This window comes from Triticum dicoccoides, chromosome 3B, assembly GCF_002162155.2.
Source record: "Triticum dicoccoides isolate Atlit2015 ecotype Zavitan chromosome 3B, WEW_v2.0, whole genome shotgun sequence".
In the NCBI taxonomy this organism is placed as follows: domain Eukaryota; kingdom Viridiplantae; phylum Streptophyta; class Magnoliopsida; order Poales; family Poaceae; genus Triticum; species Triticum dicoccoides.
The window spans coordinates 738,426,020-738,433,636 of record NC_041385.1 but is presented as its reverse complement, the minus strand read 5'-3'; positions in this window follow the sequence as shown (position 1 = coordinate 738,433,636).

Below are 7,617 nucleotides of genomic sequence, written 5' to 3'. Positions count from 1 at the left end.
ACGTCAAAGAAATGGAAGTGGATGAGGATGTGGACATTGGATGCACCACTCCTATGATGAAACATGATTTTTGGGATAGTCAACACCCGAATTCTCCTCTGTTCACACCACTACAGCAAATTCCTCAGTCCCCAGCACCAACAGAAGTTCAGATGGGCTCTGAAGAAATCCATAATGCCCCTTCCATTCATGAAGAAATTCCAGCCACTAGTGCTGATGAAAAAGATGATGAAGAAATGGAGGCCCAGGCTACTGAAGCAGAAGATGATATTCCTTAGCCTGAGGCTCCAGAGATTGAGATTCCAGAGGTTGTTCTTCAACTGACTGATACACCTCAGCCCAAGCCAGCGAATCCATTCTCCAAGACTCCAAATTTCAAGGCTGATGCTTTCTTCAACGAGCATACATTCTTCACTGAATACAACCCTTATTACTCTGCTCGTCTGCGAAGGAAGAGATTCTGGACCACCAACCAAGCCAAATTTTATTATTTTGTGCTTTTCAACAAAGACAAAGTCTTCGACCATGCTCATATTCCTCAAGTTGATATGGAATCACTGCCTTGCTTCACCCCAGTCCTCGCTGCTATTCATGATGTTGGATTGCTCAATTTCTGCACAGACATTTGCGATTGGAATGAAAAACTCATTCTTCAATTCTATGTGACGCTACACATCACACGCGATGCTGAAGATGTGAATTCATGGGTGTTGGACTGGATGACTGAAAATACTCACTATAAGGCACCAGCAGCTAAATTTCTTTGTGCCATGCCTGTCAGTCCTCCCCTAGAAGGTGCTCGTCTCATCTACTCTGAAATTGAGCTGCGTGATCACTTCATGCAAGTACTAATGAAGCCATTGAAGCCTGGTCAAGCCTCAAGGACAAAGTTCCTTGTTAAGGAATTGCAATATGTGCCTAGGACTGTCTATCGCATTCTGACAAAGACTTTGAGTCCAATCAAAGGCCACAACTCGAATGATGATGAAGTCATTGGCATCATGAAGAATCTTCTTTTCAATATCATACATGGGATTCCAGTGAACTACCATGATTTCTTCATGAGGACTCTGGCAAATGTTGCGATGTCTCCGTTTGAGCTAAAGCCTTATGCGCCCTGGATTATGAGATTCCTCAGATCAAGGTGCTCACTCAACTACAAAGCCGATACACTCAACCATGGCAGCTACTTGCCCCCAATTGAAGTCCTCAAGCGTACATTTTCCTCAGCTGATGACAAGGGCAAGGCCACTACTATTATTGATGAAGGCATTCATTCATTGGATGGACAGTTTTGCAAAGCTGATTCTTATTCCACCAATGATGACTCTGCTACTCATGACTCTGCCGCAATGCTTCAAAGCAAAGTCCTCATGCCACATCTCCAAGGGTGATGACTGATCGTGAGCTTCTCCTCAGTCTTCATCAAAAGGTGGATCACAATCACAAGTGGGTAAAGCGTTAGTTTGGCGCTATTCTTCACAACATGACTGCAATATACAATTTAGTGAAGAAAAACCATTATTACCTCAATGAAGTATTCGATCGCACCTGGGCTGTCCTGACTCATCTTTACGGTGATGAGGATCTCATGCAGATGGGCTTCAAGCAGGACTTCGGCCGGTCCAAACCTCCACCAAAGAAATTCAAGAAGGTTGGAGTTCCTCCTTTGGTGCCCAGCTCATATTCTTTATCACATGAGCTGATGAAAATGAAGATTTGGACAATACTGCGGCAGGCCCTACTCCAACAACCAACCCCAACAACGCTGGCGCTCCTCCATCGACTTTGTGATGAAATTCTTCAGGGGCATTAGTCCTCACTTTTCGTCCCTTTTGGTCATTTGATGACAAAGGGGGAGAAATTTGAGTTAGTCTTCATGCGGGTCTATCTATATGGGTGTTTTTTTGTTAAGTTGCAACTCTCACTCTTCTGAAGCTTTTGTTGATTGAGTTGTAAACTTAAGTCCGATGGTGACCTAATACTTTTGCTCTGTTTTTCTGCATGCTATTTCCTCCTATATGCTATGCACGCATGCAGAATTACATCAGTCTCCACTTTGCATCATGCATTTAAAATTCTTCAATCTATATGATAAATGCGTGTATCAATTACAAGATATAGGGGGAGATCTCCATGATTCTACTATTCAACTGTGTGTTGCTTCAAAATAGTAGAATCATGGAGATCTCCCCCAATATCTTGTAATTCATACAGGCATTTATCATATAGATTTAAGAATTTGCAATGCATGATGAAATGTGGTGACTGATGTAATTTAGCATGCGTGCATAGCATATATGAGGAAATAGCATGCAGAAAATAGAGCAAAAGTATCAGGTCACCACCAGACTTAAGCTCTGTTTTTCTGCATGCTATTTCCTCATATGTGTTATGCACGCATGTTGAATTACATCAGTCACCACATTTCATCATGCATTTCAAATTCTTCAATCTATATGATAAATGCGTGTATGAATTACAAGATATAGGGGGAGATATCCATGATTCTACTCTTCAAGTGTGCGTTGCTTCAAAAGAAAATTCCCCACTATGCACATCTTCAGGGGGAGTTCTTCTATATCTTGCAATCAAATTCCTCACTATTGAGTACGTTCAATTCATATGTTTATCCCCGTTGAAAACTTAATCTATATTGTCATCAACCACCAAAAAGGGGGAGATTGTAAGTGCATCTAGTGCCCCTTAGTGATTTTGGTGTATTGAAGACTTATAGGTTAAGGGACTAATATGTTTGTGAATGTACACAGGCTCTATAAGTCGATGAGGAGTTTGATATTTACCATGAAAGTCGACCCCTAAAAATGAATGTCTTCGGCTGAAGACTTTGGTTCTCCTGAAGACTTTGAAATTGAAGAAATTGGTGTGACCTTGAAGACTTGGATATTCATGCGAGGAATGTGGAGCGTGAAGACTTTTGTTTTCGTAGTTTCATTTTCTCTTTCTTCGATCATAGGAAACACCATACTGTTAAAGGGTGTCGAGGTAATACTAAGGAAACTAATTTCCAAGTGATGCTCATCTCAAAATCCTACACCTACCCAATCCTTGAAGTGAAGCTATTGGAAATCTCATATCAGTTCCATCAATTTCTTTAGTGATAGAGACGAAGATCTTCTGGTCTCTCAGGAATTTGTTCCGACTGAGGAGTTAGGAATTCACTAGTGTAGATTTCCTACACAGTGAGGAACATGATAGCCCTGAGGAATTCAAACCTCAAGTATTCGACCGTTGCTGAGCCGCGCGCCAGCTGTTCCAAAAATATCTACTACCTAACGGTCATATCAGTCAAGGGCATTTATGTCTTAACATGTCAGGCTGCTCCCTAGGCTATAAATAGCCGCCCCCTACAACCACTAGTTGGTTGGCTGCTCCGAGAGAAACTGGCACTTGTCATTTGAGAGCATCCCATCCTCTAAGGACTTTGAGCGAAAATCATCGAGTGAGGAAATACACAAATCCCAAACCCAAACCTACAAACCCCAAAGTGATTGAGCATCACTAAAGAGATTGTTCCTGTGTGGAACCAACGCTTGTTACCTTTGAGGACCGTGTATCCTCCAGACGGTTATGCGTCATGGTCTAAGCATCCAAGAGGAATTGTGGATTGTCGAGTGACCAAGTCTGTGAAGGTTTGGAAGTCACCTGTGAAGACTTACCACTACTGTTGGGTGAGATTTGCGTGATCTTAGCTCAAGGAGAATACAGTGAGGACTGTGTATCCGAGACTGTGTGTCCTCGAGTTTAAATACTCAGCCGCTCCAACCAGACGTACAACTGTCAAAACAGTTGGAACTGGTCGACCAAATCATTGTCTTCGCCGAGCATACAGGTTATATTTCCTCAACCCATTCATTTCCTCAATTATGTGTTGATGTACCTGATCATTACTGTGTGAAGACTCTGCCTGAAGACTTTCTCAAATTCCTCAATCATATTTCTTTAGTCAGTTTGTCTTCATCCTGCTTATACTGTGTTTACGCTTTCTGTACTCTGTGTTTTGTCTATCATTTCATCATGATGACTATGATGTTGCTCTATTATGCTTATAACTGAGTACTTATTCCGCTGCAAGTAGTTCTTCACTTAGAGTTTCCTCACCATGAGATTCCTCAGTGAAGAATTCATAAAAATCGCCTATTCACACCCCTCTAGTCGACATAACACACTTTAAATTTGGAACATTGCTTTCTTCCAAATTCTTTGTATATTCCAAACACCTACTCCAAAAAATTGCAATGTCGTGCTTACAAGTTCTCTTAAAATTGCCTCCTCTACTCATACACAGTGTATGCAATGCTACATAAGCAGCAAATGTTTTCTGGTCATTGAGGTTTTTTTAGCAACTTGCTCAACACCTGCATCAAGAAATACAAAACATGATCAAGTGATTAAATGATCAAGTGATGAAGTGATGGAATGATCAACTGATGAAATAATCAACTGTAACTGTACATGGATTTTGAACAGTTTCATCTCCTTTCATTCCATATCCTCCATCTCCTTCCATTTCATCTCCTACATCTCCTTCCGTTCCATTTTCTACATATTCACCCATGTGATCCACATCTTCTGCAGGTGGAGTGTAGTTGAGGTCTGGGAGATCCATGTTCTCCTGAAGATATGAATATGCAAGATGAAGAAGAAGAACAAGTACAAATAGAGTTATAATATGTGAATTATCATACTCATTTCCTCTGGCAGAGCCTCCTTGAACTCCCCGGTACCCTAGGTTTGAAGATGAGTTGTGCATGAAAGTGTTTTTGAGCGGGAGAAAGAGATGGTGGAAGGGTTGCAGTTGAAGAGGAAAGGCTACATGAAGGACTTCAGTCGGGTGCCTATTTTCTTGTTTTTGAATAATATTTTTCGAGAGTTTAATTACTAATTCAAAGGATTCTCATATATTATGTGAACTAAGTATTGGTATATACACGCAGATTTTTGTCTGAGTTAAGTACGACATTGTAGATTGGATCATCGATTCTGTTGACAAAACATATCATGCCGACCCAATAACCACCATCCTTACATTAAAAATGTTGTACTTGTAGCACTTCTATTGAGTTACTGACAATAGACAATGAAAATCTTGTATACTTTGTTGGGCGTCCACTCATATATACTCGCGTTGTGTGTGTGCTAACCATGAAGTCCTCGTCGTATAGGTTTCTGCTTATGTTGCGATATATGTAGGGTGAATCATAGCAATTGAATCTTTGCATGCTGTATTGCGCTTAAATTTATGATTAGCTACAATTTGCTCTATTCTATATTTCTTTTATTTTGGCTGCATATTTGCATAATTTTAATTTTTTTCATGTTATCATTTTTGTCTTTTGTGTTGACTCCCTATTATCACAATTGTTCTTCCCTTGTTTGCATTTTTTGCAACCAGGTTGAAACTTTAATTGTTTTGCTTTGCTCATTGGCTTCACTATGCTTTTTTAATGTTTCCTGTTTTTCTTTAGTGTTCATCCATGCATACCACTCTTTGTCTTTTTTCCTTCTCTGTTACTTGGCATCCATGGCTGGAGATTGCAACCCCAATTGCTTGCCTGTAGTAGAATTGTTATGCATATGTTGTTCACTAAAATAACCTAATTAGATTTTCAATCATAAATAAAACATAGGAGCTACTTATAATTTACTTCAATTATGGTGAACATTAGCATTAGAATATATGTGTTTATATAGTGTCATGTTTTTCGTATATGCACTTTAGAAAATAGAAAAAGGGTATCAAAGTCAGAGCATTGGTATACACATGACATTATTTGTCCAACTTCAGTATGTCTAGGTATATGCTTTTTCCCTTCTGTGCGCTATTTATATATGTTAGTCCAACATCGTCTAAACTTTATCTCAATTGAACTATGGAGGATGTTGGTCACAGACAAACACCAAATTCAACTTCAATTGAAACCATCATGTTTTTCTTCTTCTTGAGACTTACAACCGGACAATGTGCAGTAACATGCAGTTTGAATTATTCCTGACGTGTATGTCTCCTCAAATTATACAAGATGCATGCATGTTCTGTCTAGTAGCCCACCATAGACTATATTTCCTTCCTTTTTTGCATGGTATTACGTGTCTTATTTATATCAAAAGGATCATACTACAAGCTACATACAAACCCACCTGACAAAACTGAAAGGATAGCAGAAAGCTAGCCTTTGCATAAAGGAACACCAACCAATAAAGAAAATTACAATCTAGACCAAAGAATTCCCTGAGCTTGATGCCAACGCCTCTCACCTACCTGCTCACCACCACAGGAGCCACCAAAGGAAAAAATGACGGATCACCTTCTCACTCAAGTTCGACGCGGCTCCATCGCTGATATGCAGCTTTGTGGACCTCCAATGTGGCTCACCCAAGGTGAAGCCATTACCGTTACACAAAGTAGGCTAGGGCAACACATCAGACATGCATCAAACTCCAGATCTGGCACACCCACACGACTAAGGCACCGGAGGAGGAAACTATACATGCCAGGCACAAACCACAGACCCAGCACATGATCCACCATCTTCCACATCTCGTTGATGCAGACCACAATCTGCATCCGCTCCTGGACCACCTCCCAAGCTCGACACCATCACTAGAACAGAGGTCATCGCAACAACGGAGCCTAATGACACAAGTCCCAAAACACGCCCCGTGGAGGATGAATTTCTCGACTTCTTCACAACGCGTGTACGTCACACTAGGTAATTATTTACCAAGTTACGTTCGTGGATCATCTTCCTAGGCCCTAGCTAGCTCATGGGCACCATGTAGTGACGAGAAATCATCGTTGCCCGTGTGAAAGGAAGAAGAAGAAGATGAGATGCTTCCTTGTGGGGTCGAGTTGGTTTGAGGGATTAAGGTTCGGGCATAAGCTAGTTGAGAAAAGGTTTAATCCCTCGAAAAAATGAATTTTTGGATAGGGACAAGGTTTGAGGGCTTAGGTTTAGGGGATCTTCTTGAGATGCTATGAGAGGTGCATTGCACACTATAAATCTAATATCTTGCCATATTTGCTATTGCTATGTCACCGAATTTTTTGTTGTCACCATTGATTCCTTGCAATATCTTTGGCGGATAGCAATGCACGAGCAATGGTGATGGGGTGGGGTAGAGCTTGGAATCAAATAGATTCTCTATCACAACGACCGAATAGGGCAGAGTAAAGAGTGGCAGATGTAGAGATGCTAGCAACACATGACAGAGTAGCACTAGAAGCATAACAAGGCATGTAGAACTAGACCACATGAAAGTAACTAGGACGGAACCACAGACGACACAACAGTGACTACGCCAGTGGAGCCGAGGGAATACCTCAGTGGTGAATTTAGTGGTTAGGATTGGTTAGCGTGGAGGTTTCACTAGAGCTCGGATGTCAGATGGAATGATTGATCTAGAGGCCGCATTGCAAAGCCGATGGTGTAGATACACTAGAGGTCTGATTGGATAGATGGGGTATGTGTTGGGGAACGTTCCATGGAAAACAAAAAAAAATCTACGCACACGCGAGATCTATAGATGGAGATGCATAGAAACGAGAGGGGAGAGTGTGTCTATGTACACTCGTAGACCGTTAGGTGGAAGCAT